Source organism: Eulemur rufifrons, chromosome 5, assembly GCF_041146395.1.
Source record: "Eulemur rufifrons isolate Redbay chromosome 5, OSU_ERuf_1, whole genome shotgun sequence".
Taxonomy (NCBI): Eukaryota; Metazoa; Chordata; class Mammalia; order Primates; family Lemuridae; genus Eulemur; species Eulemur rufifrons.
The window spans coordinates 31,054,669-31,070,234 of NC_090987.1; the positions used below are offsets into that span (position 1 = coordinate 31,054,669).

The 15,566-nt window shown below is 38.4% G+C and overlaps 1 protein-coding gene across 1 annotated transcript in view; it reads right to left on the reverse strand.

Moving 5' to 3' along the window:
- The window catches only part of MAPRE2 (microtubule associated protein RP/EB family member 2), a 135,136-nt gene that overhangs the window by 107,284 nt on the left and 12,286 nt on the right, over positions 1–15,566 (reverse strand). The window contains exon 2 of the mRNA XM_069468459.1: positions 5,136–5,197. The gene's annotated coding sequence lies outside the window, so the exon portion shown is untranslated. The remainder of the gene's footprint in view (positions 1–5,135; positions 5,198–15,566) is intronic.

Consider the following 15,566-nt stretch of genomic DNA (forward strand, 5'->3'; position numbering starts at 1 on the left):
CACCCTGCCTATAAGACCAGCACAAGTATAAATTCATGGCCTCCAAACCCAGTGGGTCTCAATGCGTCCTTTTGGTTCCCTAGTCAGTGCTCTGTCATTATTCACAAACCAGATGTTTCAATGCTTTTTCAGTTTCCTTATCTCTCTTACCCTACCACCTTCACCTCCTTCAGCAGATGTCCTTGCCTCTGACTTTACAGAAGGTATTGAAGCCATTAGACCAGAATTTCAGTTTTCTGTACCCAAACCTATACATTTACTTAAAGGCCAGCCATCTTATTCCAATTCTTGCTTGTTGAAATGAAGAGGTATGTCCTCACCCCTTGCCTCCTGCCTCCTGCTTAAATCTGAAAGTAAATCATTCTGTCGAAGAGACATCTGCACCCCCATGTTTATTGCAGCACTATTTACAATAGCCAGGATATGGAATCAACCCAGGTGTCCAACAGCAGATGGATGGATAAAGAAAATGCAGCATATAGATGCAAAGCAATACTATTCAGCCATAAAGAAGAATGAAATCCTGGCATTCATGGCAACATGGAAGGAACTGGAGGACATTATGTCAAGTGAGATAAGCCAGAAACCGAAAGTTAAACTCTGCCTGATCTCACTCATATGTGGAAGCTCTATTTATTTGACAAAGTATTTTAAAGTAAATCACAGAGAAAATGAGCAAATTCTTAAGTCTTACCATGTCCACAGAACATATAAAATAAGCCATTGAAGAAGAAGAGGAAGAGGAACCATGAAGAAAAACTTCTAAATCTCCACTTAAATAGTTAAGTGAAATTCAGAGGTGATTATATTAATCTCTGCACCACCTAGTTTTATAAATGTACTCTCATGCCATCATTTTATTCTCAGGAGTCTCATAAGGTAACCTGATTAATAAACAAAAGGAACCCTGTGAAGAACCTGTACCTCTAGGAAGGAGAGGGAAAGAAAATCGGTATTTTCTGAGTGTCCCTGATGTACCCAACACTTATGTTCCCTCTAATTATTTTCACAACAAATTCAAGGTGTATTATGTTCCTCTTTTGAAGATGAGGAGAGTAGAGCTCAATGAGGTAAAGCTATTTGCCCAGGTTCTGAAGGAGGTAAGTAGCAGATGTAGGAATGTGTTCCAAGTTTCTCTCTCTTTCCACCACTCATCTATGCACTACTATTTAAAATTTTAATTAAAAATATTAAATTTAAAAATTTTTGCTGTGGTATAAGATGGGCAAAATACATGTTATGACTTTTATGTGCACAAGGCATGCTTGGGTGGACACCCTTCTTAGTTCTCATTACCCCTATGGTAGAGATGAGACAGGGAAGATTAAAGCAGTGTGCACAGAACAAGAGGAATCAGAAACCAGGGTTCTGGTGCTGCAGGATGTCACTGTCTGACCCTAGGTAAGTCACTCAACTCTCCTTGCCCAAGAATGTTCATGTATAAAATGAGAGTATTGGATTAGATTATAAAGGAGGTTCCCTCCAGTTGTTTTAAAAACAAAATACCAGTGAAACCCTACAAGTCTTAGTGAGTTGCTGCAGTCATCAGCTGGTGCAGGCCAGGATGTAGGTCTTGCTGATCCCGGCCTGGGCTCTGCCTTCTCAGTAAATGTACCCATGGGGGGACTGTCAATCTAGGCCAACTTTAATTGGAATGTTGGTCAGTACAAGTGCATCTACAATCACCTTCAAACTTCCAGAAGCAGATCTCCCACAGATTCTGATGCAATAACTAATGATGACTGTGCATTTCAAAAGAAGAGACACGAAAAAGCTTCATTCCAAAGGAAATCCCTGTTCATCCCTACCCCATGTATCTTCTGCCAGACAAGCTATCCTACTTATAAAGACTCTGTACTCCACTAGACAGTATGCTCTAAGAGCTTTGTCTTGGTCATTTTTATATCATTAGCTTTTAGCATAAAACTTGGCATGGAGTTGATAATCAATAAATGTCTATAGAATGATTGGCAAATCTCACTATCCCTGAGTATCCCTCACTATCCCAAACCAGCTTTTACCTTCATGGCTTAGTTCAGATGCCATGTCTACCTCCCCCCTCCCCAAACTCCCATAATATTTTAACTTTATTTCTCCTATTTTATTTCTCATTTTCTATATTTATGTACATATCTTAGCTGTCCAATAAAGTCAAACTTTCTGAGACAGAAACTATCTCTTGCTCACCATTGAAACCTTACAATACCTAGCTCATAATAGGCACACAATAAATGTGGAAGGAGCACATCATTCATGTGTGTGTGTGTATACATATATATATATATATATATACACCCCCCAAAGCTATTAGCACAGTGCTTTACAGATCGTGGACATTCAGTAAATATTATTGAATAAATTAAATGTTCTTTCTGATAAAGTTGTGGTGAAACCAGTACCCTAAAACTGAAAATATGTGCAAGTTATTCCAAAACTTTTAGGAAAAATATAGCAAACTATATTAAAAATTATAAAAATTGTCATATCCTTGACTAATAATCCCACTTCTGAGACTTTTGTCCTTAGGAAATAGATGAACAGATACAAATCAAACCAAACCAACCAAAACAACAGTAGAGTCTGTATAAAAAACTTAGTTTAGCATGTCTTATGGTGAAAAATTGGAAAACAGTAAAAATTATATTTATGGCCTGTTGATATAATATTGTTCTACTATTCTAATGATAGTTTTGATGACCTGTGAGAGTAGAAGATGCTTCTGACTAATGTAAGTAAAATGCAAAGTTCACATGAAGTATGATATTCATGGTGGAAAAAATAGAAATACTTGTGGAAAAAGCAAATATGCAAAAATAGAGAAATAGTTATTTGGGGGTGGTGTTTTTATGGGTGATTTTTCTGCAGTTTTCTTTAAATTTATTATATTATTTTTAATAATAAAATTTGATATAGTCAACATCAACTTTTCCTTAATGTAGCTATATCTCCCATAGACAGTTGTTTAGTGAGGACCAAAGCATAAAATTAAATAGCTACTAACTAGCTATTGCTTCAGTATTGAACTCTCGGACTCAGGTGACACCTGAATTGTATGTCATGAGCTGGAAAGTAAGGCATGTTGTGCATGGGGCAGAGCATAAAAACACATTTGATGAGAAGCAAGCAGCCGGACCCAGCAAAGGAATCTCCGGAACCATGTACCTGGTGATGGGATTACTCACTTAAGGAAACTAGTAACACTAGTTCCTGAGAGGGTTAAACAAATGTGACTGTAACCCGGAAGAGCTATGAAGACAAGGGAGAGGAATTAAAGATGGCTGTCTCCTTGGTTCTCCACCATCTCCTAACCCCCTTACCAACCATCATCTAACAGGGATGGGCAAACAATGGCCTGGGGTCCAAATGTGCATGCTGCCTGTTTTTGTAAATAAAGTTTTATTGAACACAGCCAAACCCATTCATTTATGTATTATCTTTGGCTTTTTCCGTACTATTTATACAATGAGCTAAATTATGACAGAGATTGTATGGCCAGTAAGGGAGAAAATATTTACTGTTTGGCTCATTACAGAAAGAGGTATTTATCCTGTACCCACAGATACAGGAAGATTTATAAAGAGACATCTTACTTAAGTAATGGGCTATCTTTTTCTATTACTTTTTCTTCAAATATACTAGCCCGGAAGATAGGACGATCATATAATTTATCATCAAGATTCAGACACTTTTGAGGGCAAAAGGGAGTGCTAACTAGACTGTACTCTAGAAAAAGGAAGTAAATCAGGACGATCCCAGATATAGCAGACAAATGGGCCCCCTACCAGAAGGGCCAGCAGTACAGATCAGTTTTCAAAAGGCACTCATGGACTGCTTTTATATGTACACGGAAAGCTTAGGTAGTGTTTCTTCTTGGTTCTTGCTAGTTCTACTGTCCCCAGGTGATTTTTCTCTGCCCACTGTCCCAACTCTGCCCTAAGGCTTGCTCTGTTCTCTGAAGAACCCAGCTGTTGAGAACCACTCAGGGTACCATCTCTCCACTTTCATTAGAGCAACAGGAGAAAAGTTTACTCATCCCATTTAAATAAATAATAAACTTTAATAATTCCAAATCAATACAAATAAGAATTTTATGCCTGCAAATTTCACTTGGTTTAATGTGAAGGCAACTTCTTAAAATGCTATTCTTTTTTTGAGAAAAATTTCAGATTTCTCTTCTCAAATAATTTATTTAAAAATGGCCATTGACCATGGCATTTATCACAGTGGGATCCCAAAATACATATGGTAATATATGATCCATTGGTTTGAACTTTTAATACCCACCAACACTATTTGGAGACTTATTTAAGAATGAGTTTTCTGATTTTATCATTCCAGAATTTAAAACAAAAGAAGAAAACACATACACCTACACGTACTTTTTTTAGTAAAAATTTTTGACACTGGGGAAAAAAGAGTAAAACAAAAGATGCTTAAAGCACCTTTAATGAAATCTAGCAAATACTTTGTGAGCCTGTTGTCTGTGTGAACAATAATAGCTTATAGCTTTGAAACCTCTCTGAATGGCTTTCCAAATATTGCCATCTGGTGGAATTTCAGTTAATTGTTCCTTTGTTCTAGGGAGCTTGTGACGTGAACTTTGAAGACATTACTTAGAAGGACTCAAAGGACCAGTGGGAAATAACTGAAGGTCAAAATGATTGTCTCTCAAAGACAAATCCCAAAATGAAAAAAATGAGACTTTCTGGATTCTTTATCCCTGTCACTAGACGGATCTCTCTAGAAGCTCTCTCTCTCTGATAAAGCCAACAGAGAGGTTGCTCTTAACAGTACCAAATAAAAATCATTTATTCACAAATCATTAGAAATGTCAAGAGGTCATTTTGACTATATCTGGATATTCTCCCCCTTCACTTATCACTAATAATATCTCCAAAATTAAACTTTGTCTCAACCATTTTTAGAGGAATTGCTCATAGCAGTTTATTAGCACTTAGTACTTTTGAAAAATAGAATACAGTTTGAAAAATAATGTTTTAATGGAGCATATTTGCTCAAATATTGACTTAAATTGTATACTGGAATTCTGAAAATAAATTTTTTATAAAGGCGGTAAACTTCGATTTAGTCTGTAAACAGGGAGTCATGCAACATAATTTATATTTAAGCCTTACCTTGAGCATCCAGGCTCTCTCCCTGGCTGTCGAAATGAACTGTTCCTCTGGGAAATGGGACCCTGGGATAGCAAAAATGGAAAGAGAGAGAGAGAGAGAGAGAGAGAGAATGAATATGAATTTAATATGATGAAAACATGGGAGCAAAGAGTTATCATTTAGTTCATTGGGTGTGGCCAGCAATGGAAAAGGAAATTAAAGAAAAAACACACCCCAAATAACAAAAGTCAGTTGATTTTACCATATGAGAGTGATTAAGTCAGCCAGACAACAATAGAATTATGCTCTCAATCTATATTTATTAGCTCAATTCTTAGGTTGATTTATTATATTTTGTGAAAATTTGGTATATTAGCAGTGCTATGACAATAATTTTTCTTTTATCTTCCCCCTGCCCTGATAGTCTGGTGTGATGGGAATCATGGCAACAGATAACCCCAAGATGCAGTGCCTCTAGTGGGGTATCACATATCAACATCAGTTAAAGTATTGACTTCTCCAAACTTAGGTTTATTTGCAGGTTTTATATCTGGTATCCACACAAGTTCATTCTAGTCAAAAATATTTTTGTTTAATTTTGACAGGATAAACATTATAAACAATGTCAGTATCAAACTTTAAAATATACACACTAAGAAGCAGTAATTTACTTTCTTTATGTGAATTATCTCTTTTCAAAAAAGTTCTCTGACTAAACGATAAAACAAGACAGTAAATGAATGAGAGATAGATCCAATTCTGGAGGCTGAGAAATGCACGAGCTCTGGGCTTTGAGGGCAGGATGCTGGGGGGATGGATGGTTACTGGGGAGTTGGTGATAGTTCAACCAGATGATGCTAATGGTGACCTGATATCCCAGTGTGCACGCATCTTAACTGTCTTCTCCATGACCTCAAGACACAAAATTAGAAATGACCCCATTCCACCTTTCATCTAAGCCCTACACTGGTCTTCTGGGCTTTCTGTCTATGACCTTTTCGGAAATGCCTTTGGTGCTTATATAGTTTAAAATGAATTGTATACAAATAAAATAAAAATTGTATAAAAATAATTGTACAAAAATATCATTAAACTAAATTCTTAGTTTAACAATAGTTGTCAAAAATAAATATTGCATAGTAAAGTAAATAATAAAATAAAAATAAAATATAAAACTATTCAGCCAAGGACTCCAAAAATAATTCACAAACTTTGTCTTGTTTAAAAACAAGAATATTTAACATGAATGGTGTCAAGAACTAGACTCAGGTAAACTGACTATAATTTAATTTGTTCCTTCAGATAGAACAGGTAGAATTTCTTTACATATTTTATAGCAGAATATAATTTTGTGGATATTTCACATCTTTCCATAATTTAATGATAGTTGAGACTTTTATTAAAGAAAAAAAAAAGGAGAAAATATTTGAGATCAGGGCCTGGCAGAGTGTTCTCGGCCTTGATACCAAAAACATAACCTGTAAAAAGAAAAGTTGATAAGTTGGACTTCATCAAAATTAAAAACTTTTGCCTGTGTGAAGTGGATATAAACTGGGAGATAATATTTGCAAACCACATATATGGCAAAGAACTAGTATCTAGAATATTTAAAGAACTCTCAAAATTCAACAGTAAAAAACCAATTCAACTGGAAAATGGGAGAAAGATATGAAGAAACATTTAACTAAAGAGGATACACAGAGAGCAAATAAGCACATGAAGTGATATTCAACATTAGCCATCAGGTAAATGACACTTAAAACTACAATGAGACATTGCTATACACCTATCAGAATGGCTAAAATAAAAAATAGAGACAACACCAAATGCTGGTGAGGATTCGAAGAAATTAGATCACTCCTATGTTGCTTGTGAGAATGCAAAAAATGGTACAGCTACTCTGGAAAACAGTTTGGTAGTTTTTTGTTTTTTAAAACTAAACATGCAACTACCATGCCACCTAGCAATTGTACTCTTGGGTAATCCAGGAAAATGAAAACTTATGTTTATAGCAGCTTTATAATAGCCCCAAACTAGAAACACCCCACGTGTCCTTCAATAGATTAATGGTTAAACAAAGTATGATACGGCCACACTGTAAAACACTACTCGGCAATAAAAAGGAACCAATTATTACTGATACAAACAACCACCTGGGTGAATCTCCGGAGAATTAGGCTGAGTGAAAAGGGCCAATCTTCAAAGGTAATAAACTATATGACTGCATTTATTTAACGTTCTTGAAATGAGAAAACTACAGAAATGAAGCACAGATTAGTGGTTGCCAGGGGTTAAGGAGGGGGTGAGGGCTGGCAGGCACTGTGGTTTAAAAGGGCAACACAGGTATCCTTGTGGTGATGGTAATGTTCTGAACTTGATTGTATCAGTGTCTATATCCTGGCTGTGACATTGTACTGCAGGTTTGCAAAATGTTACCATGGAGGACTGGATAAAGGATACATGGGATCTCTCTATGTTATTTCTTACAACTAGGTGCTAAGTTACCATTATCTCAAATTAAAATTTTTTAAAAATCAGGAGATTGGACAGCAACTAGAATTGAACAAGATACCTCACTTTTATTTTCTTACCTTCTCAGAGAAAAACAAAAGCCCCTTGCAGTGGGCAAAATGGGTCAGGAATTTACTCTACTTCGCACAGATCCAAGAAAAACTAACTCACCTACAATACTAGCATTCAGAAACCACTGCCAACATTCTGCTGTCCAATCTTGCCTACCTTGAAATTTTCTCTGCTATTATTTCCTTTATCTCCCACATTTACCTTCCCAATCTATTAAAAATCACAAAATTATACAATTACACACATTCAAAACCGGAAGTGAGTTGGAAATAACAGTTTGATACATCCTGCATTTCTGAACTGATCTCTCATACCCTCAAGTTCATACTATCCAGAAATTTCCAAATTTTCCAAAAGTCCCACATCTTATTTGCACAGGAATGGAATTTTTAAAATGTATTTTATTTTTTTAAGAAATGGAGTCTATGATGCCCAGGCTTGAGTGCAGTGGCTATTCACAGGTGTGATCACAGCACACTGTGGCCTCCAACTCCTGGCCTCAAGTGATCCTCCTGCCTAAGCCTCCTGAGTAGCTGGGACCGCAGGGACATATCACCATGCCTAGCTTTACAATTAACTGTACTTTTGATTAATGACTTATCCTAGGCACTGTAACTCTCAAATTTCATTCTCTGTTTATCTTCTCTATTATTTGTTACTTCTAAATAATTACAAGTGAACTTAATTTTTTATTAAAGTTCAGTATTTTTAAACTTAGATTTCATTTTATTTTTTGAGATGGGAGTCTCGCTATGTTGCCCAAGCTGTTCTTGAGCTCCTGGGCTAAAGTGATGCTCCTGCCCCAGCCTCCCAAATAAATGGGACTATAGGCATGTGCCACCACGCCAGCATGGAATGGAATCTTATCCTTTGTGGTTGTTTGTGGAGGACAAGGCAGGTATTCTGTGTTCTAAACTGGATCACATGCTAAATAAAGACATCACCTTAATCACCAACACAAAAAAAAGGAGCTTGCATAGTTTCCCCTTACACGTTGACTTTCATTCTTTTGTCATTTTGAGCACTAGGCAGACAGCTCCTCAGAAATGAGCAGCCCTTTCTCTGGGCCTGTTTGTTGGTTTTGTTGTCATTGAAAAGACCAAATACCTTTGTTAGGATAAGAGTCATGACTCTTTAACAAAGCACATTCTCTGTTCCTACAAAAGTCCATTTCCCCCCATCCTCTAGAAATTTCAAATCTTCTTTCTTTGAACAAACCTGGAATTCCAGCATCCCATGTCTGAGGCAGAGTAACAGAACATCTATCTATCTTAGCTAGAGAGTTCCCCCGCCCCCACTGCCACCACCAAAAGACTTCTGCTTCCATGTCTGGCCACAAAGCCACAGATATATAAAAGATATTAATATATCAGAGTGAAAAAAATGGTTGTAAAAATATTTCAAACCAGGCCATGCCATTGAAAGAAGATTTTATTCTTTCTTAATTGCTATGTGTCTAACCAGTGAGGCTTCTGGTCAACACAAGGTTAAAGCATCCTCCTCACCAAGAGAGCATTACCACCTCCCCAGCTGTTCACAGCTTTTCCAGGAAGAGAACACCACTGGGGCCTGAGCCCATGTTTTCCTCTCAGGAGTTGACTAAGCTATCTTTGAATCTTCACAATGAGCTGTCTCCTGAATTCCAAACTCCCCGTGGCCACTTTGAGATATTGAATCACTCCAGTTGTAGATCACATTTTTTAGTGTGGGAGGTCCACAGCTTTCTAGGAATAAAGCAGCTCACAAGCATTAACAAGAAGGTCACAGGCCATTAATCCTGAGGCCAGGCCTACTCACTATCAGCTTTTCAGGGAGCTCTGCCTCCACCAAGCACCTCAATTAGTGGGTTTGGGGAGGCTCAGGGCCTTCCCAGGAGCAGCAGGAGGCAGCCCAGAGACACAACCCCACCCCCAGTGCGACTCCCCCAGGGAGTGACTGCCAGGAAGCACAGAACTGAGCACACACCAGGGAAACCAAAAACCAAATGAGAGTATCTGGCAAGTAAAGGAGGTCAAATTACACTGAATCTTGAGTATTAAGTCAGGAACAACTCATTCCTCTCCTTAAGAAAGACAAATTACCAAATGACCCGTAAGGTATATTTAAGGAGTTTAAAGAAAATTATAGCTGGCTGATAAAGGAATTTTGGTGGTATATATTAAGAATGGCAATGATGTTATAAACTATGTTCCTGTGATTTGGATTTCTATAAAAGACAATCCCCAGAAACTACCTAAAATCATAGCTACAAGAAAATAGAAATTCAGTTCTTTTCATACAAATGTAGCCTAACCTCCTCTTCTTGGAATCTTCATTTATCCATCTGCTACTTTCCATGTGAACCAGAATTAAAATAATTTTTAAGATTGCCCTTTCTATTTTAGTATAGAATAGTCCCAGTGCTAAATGTACAAAAGTAAAATTCTTTCAAAAGATTACATGAGACAAACTGCATATATGAAAAATACCGTGTGCATTATAATCCTGTGAAATGTTTTTTATAATTATTTTTACTTATCCTTTTAAATCCTTTTATCCATTTTTAATCAGATATTTTTGAAAATAGAATAGTATGGAAGGTTTTTTTTTTTTTTGCCCAGCTAAAGTGCAGTGGCATCAACATAGCTCACTGCAACCTCAAATTCCTGGGCTCAAGCCATCCTCCTGCCTCAGCCTCCCAAGTGGCTGGGACCACAGGTATGTACCACCATACCTGGCTAATTTTTCTATTTTTTTGTAGAGACGGGTCTCGCTCTTGCTCAAGCTGATCATGAACTCCTGAGCTCAAGTGATCCTCCTGCCTCAGCCTCCCAGAGTGCTAGGATTACAGGCGTGAGCCACTGCAAAAATAGGGTAGTAGACATAGAAGAATAGCTCCTTTCCTCATACGTGACTGATAATGAAATGTGGCAGAATGTTTGTGAAGCAGGAGAGTAGCCCAGAGAGAGGTTCAATTTCAGAGCCCAGGGTTCAAGTTTAGTGTTCAGGTCACAGTGGAAACTAAAGCCCTGCTTTCCACATGTCCTGTATTTATAGTCTGCAATTCCTTTGGTCATCCAAAGAAGAAACAAAGTAACATGTTAAAAAAGGGTTACACATGAGATCTAAGTAAGACTTTGACAGTGGCAAGAGGGTTGTCAGGACGTTGGGTTTCGAGGGACGCTATGACTTTCCTTAAAACACGGAAAAGCCTTGTCCAGCTTTTGCACTGTGCTCTGTGGAAATCATTTCAAATTCTTATCTAACATTTTCAGCCGCAGCTGTTAAAAGTGTTGGCAAGTGGACGGAACTTGTAGAAATGTGCAGGAATGTTTGCATAGCCTCTGCCCACAAGTTTCCTGTTTGAGCCGATGTGGAGACCCCAGAATGCTGATGTAACAACAGTCAGCACTGCTCTTGGGGTCGGCCTTACAGAGGAATCTACTTACAGAAGGTTTGGGGCTATATCAGTCACTAAGCTCCTCGCTGGGAAAATTCGTGCTGAATTCCACTCGACTGGGAAATATCCTAGTGAAGTTGCAGGACAGAAGCCCCAATTACACGGTCATGGATAAAACAACCATGGGGAGAATGAACATATAAAATTGGAAATAAATCCAAGTAAAATACCAGAATTGAAAATATTTCTTAAAGGCTTTTCCCTCCATAAGTATACATTTCTATAGCTCTTAATTTGGCAAAATTGTTTTTACATATACCATCTCACCCAGGATCTTGAAATTGCCATTCTTTCTTTACTTCTTCTAGAGATTCACTCTGCTTGCCTTTTAGTTAGTGCTTTTATCTCTTTTATGCTTTTTCTGTAAAGACTGTCATGTGGTACCAAGTTGCAGAGCCAGACCTCTAATTGTGTTTATCAAACTTTTTTTCTTAATCATCTTCCTCACTCCTTCTCTACACATGCAAAGAACCTTTTTATCCCCTAATGATGCTAAGAAATCCTTTAGGATCCCCTTGATGGTACAGAATAGGATTTTGTCTGTAAGGGGTAAGCTTTGGAGGCCACAAGCCATTGTGATATCCAATTTTCATCCCCATTAAGAGTGCATGCTCTAATCCGATTGAACACACAAGCATTACTGAGCATCTCCCATGTGTCAGGCACCGGGCTAAGAGGTAGGGGTACAAAAATGAATAAGGCGGGCCCTGCCCTCCTGCTCTGCAAGTTGTAAGAGCTTTTGCACAACCCCATGAAATAAAGAGGATTATTACCACCACCCTTTAAATGAAGAAACTGAGGCTTAGGGAGCTTGTTTCTTGCGTGAGATCACACAGCTAATGAAGGACACTGGTCTTCTGATTCTAAATCACATGCTTTTCTTATGGATCCATTCCAATCCATTCTACCTTTGTCTTTTCTTATATATATCTCAGATTTCCTTTGCGTATTATTTTTGAATTCAATTTCATATATATGAAGCATCAGGGCACCAAATTTTAATCTTCTTAAAACTTTTTATACGAGGTTCCTATTCTTTCATTGTTCAATATTTATTGAACATAAGAAATAGCAATAGCTACACCATTTATGAGTAGCTAAGATGCATCAAGTGCTGTGCTAGGGAGGAGTACTATTCTTTATTTCTGTTCCACAGATGCATGAACTGAGGCTTGGGGCAGGGCTGGGATTCAAACCCATGTTTATTGTACTTTGAAGGCGGAGCTCCTGAGTACCACTGTATGCACCTGTTAGAAGCTAAGCACCATGCTAGGTGCTGGACATCTAAGGGTGAACAATACACAGCACGGCCACCAAAGAGCTTACAGTCCAGTTGGGTGACAGACACATGAATTAATAATTATATTATGGGGTTGAGAATGCAGTGAAATTGACAGGGAAAAGTGGAAGAACAAAAGGGGAAAGATTTATGACTGCTCTTTTCTAAGATAGCATGTAGAGTATGAAAATCATTTTTTTTTCTTGTTCTGAAAATTAGAGGGAAATAAGCATTTTACTTCTCGGGATCCTCTGTGGCTGTGCTATCCTGACTTTATGAATCACCTGAGAATTTTGTTAAAATGCAGATTATGATTCGGCAGGTCTGGGGTGGGGTCTGAGATTCTGCCCTTCTAAAAACTTCCAGGTGTTGCTGATGCTGCCGGTTGCAAGGCACAATCTCTCTGGTTCAGAGCTCTTTCCCAAATATGGTTCAGAGCTCTTTCCCAAATATGCTACGGTGGCAATCTAACGGGCACTTCGTCGAATGAGCCATTCACTCACATGGTCCCAACTGAAATAAACTAATTTGTAGCTCAGATCTTGGTACCAAATGATGGATCAAAGCAAAATTAAGGAGGTAAAACCCATCCTTGGGACACACCACTTTTTTCTTCTTCTTCCTTTCCCTCCACATCCCTAACCCCACAGGGGTAATGTACTCATCCAGCCTTAGAACTCATCCAGGTCCTTAGAAAATTTCTCTCCTTTCCAAGATGATATCTGCTTGATTGCCTAATCTGTGCAAATGCATTAGAGAGTGTTTATAACAAAAATTTGTTATTTTTTTTTCTCTGCTGACCTGAACGCTTGTTTCTGGGTCTTGTTACATGAGCGCTCTCAATGAAGCCACTGTTATTTCTGTGTAGACAATTGAGCCAGCTGAAGCTGCCACATGTATATCCAGCATGCTTGAGAGATCGGAAGATGCTCAGATGACCTGCCAAACTCTGTCAAAAGCAAACAATGAGCTAAAAACTTAAAAACCTTGCATTACTGTTTCCACAACTGTGTAGCATATTTGGACCATTATCATTCTGCCTACAAGTGACAGGTTCAAAGAGACTTCAGAGACTGCCTGAACTTTCTAACAATATTCCTGAACAGCTCATCATGCCCTCTCTTGGTGATCTCGCATTTTCAAACTGGGGGAAAAGAAGTGACTACCAATGCTAGAATATCAGGAGTCCTCATCTATGGTGGGCTGTGTTTCAAAAATGTATTTGTCAACTTATTTTTTGGAACCCTATGCATCTTTCCGTGGAAACAAAAGGTGTTTAGAGGTTAAGATACTGGTATAATTCAATATCTTTGTGGGTTAGAGGGCTACCCTGAGAAACCAACTATCATTTGTAAACCTGGTGGGTATAAAGAACATTGGACTTGGGGTAAAATTCCCTGAGTTTGAGGTTTTCCCAATTATGTGACATTGGGAATGCCATTTAAACTCCGGGCCCCAGAGTTTTTACAGTTTTCTGGAAAGTGCTACTTAGAAGGTTGCTGCTATGTACAAAAATTCTTTAGCAACTGTCAATTTCTATGTAAATGGAAAATACCTATTAAGTTTATCATTATTATTAAATAACTGAATTTGAACAAATCTCCCTAGACAACTGGGTCTGAACATTACAAGGTCAGGAAGTATTAAAATAAAGTCAACTCTAGGCAAGACCAACAGCTTAAACAGAATGGGAGGGAATAGGTATCTTAAGGGATTTTTTAGATGTGGCATTGATAAAAGGGCCCTGAGGAATTTCTGGAACAGGATCCTCACTGGCCTTTCTGGCCCTGCTGAGATCTCTTTTGCTACCTCTTCTGCAATGCATGACCTTGGAAAATCCTGCAATTTGACCACCATCTCTCTAAGGTTGGCAGCCTAAGGAAAAAAAAAAAAAAGCAAAAAACAGAAACCAAAAACCCAAACTTAACCTTCTGACCACAAGTGAAACTTCTCCTATTAGCTTTATGTTGAATGGCAGCTCATAAGGTTGTCGTAGGGATTACACACTTTGTAGATAACATTCCATTTAACACAGTGTTTAACATTTTTATTTTCTTCAAACCTTTGGGACCCTAGAGAAGCTCTTTTCTCTGCCTTCTTGTTCCTCCTCATCCCGAAAGGTGCTTCCTTTTTTGTTTCCCACAGAGACAGCTAATGTGTCACCTCGTCCTCCCCATCTGCACAATGTACTACAGAGCCAAGACGAAGCTCAGATAACTTGCCAAACACTTTCAAAAGCAAAAACTGCACTAAAAACTTGAAAACTTTGCAGGTGCCAAGTGGTTTTAGTAAAAAAAAAAAAAAATCCATAATGAAGTGATCTCCAAGGGTGACTGCAGCTCTGAAACACTACGATACTAATTGGCATAAATAATGAAAGGCATGTGTTTTGGAGAGTTATGTTCTGATTTCATGAGATCCTCCCTGTCAGAATGCTCTGATTGTGCCAGACATTCAAGACAGGTGGAACACAACCAGTTTCATTTGTTCCCTCCAGGAGTGGGAAGGTGTCTTAGAGTGGTACGCCCAGGGTACGGCGCCACTGCAGCCTGGTCAGAGGAAGGCTTTGCTCATCACAGACTCCTCTTTGAGCACCGTTTGGCATTCATTTTCAGATACCAGGGCCGTAAAAGCAGTGATGATTCCTACCTCTTGTCACAACTGTTGACTTGTGGCCTTTCTACATTCACTATCACAGCTCAACTACAGCCTTAAGAAGGGGAACTCCATGTGTGTTAGGCTAAAAGAAAAGGTTTGACATAGTTGGTTTAATCCCTGTGTTTTCAATCTATTTTCTCCTTGTCCTTGCATGCTCTGGTGCCCCTGGCAGGTACCATATTGGTGTCCAGTAATTGTACAGCAACACAAAACCATGAGATGCGGGCCTTTTTGTCTTCACCTGTGTTTTGAGGTGGCACAACACAACTCACTGATAGACTCGGTCAGTAGTTTTTTTTCCAGGTCTTCCCTTATCTCTAACAGGATATGTCACATGGCTTCTTTCTCTCTCAGTCTAGGCTGACTGATGGAGAGAGGACCCAACACTAAGAACCACATGCACGGGGAAAACGTGAGCTCAGGAAGGCTTCTGAGTGTATGCTTTTTAAAATGTGTTTGTTCTGCCAGAAATCACACTGCTTTCATATTGTGA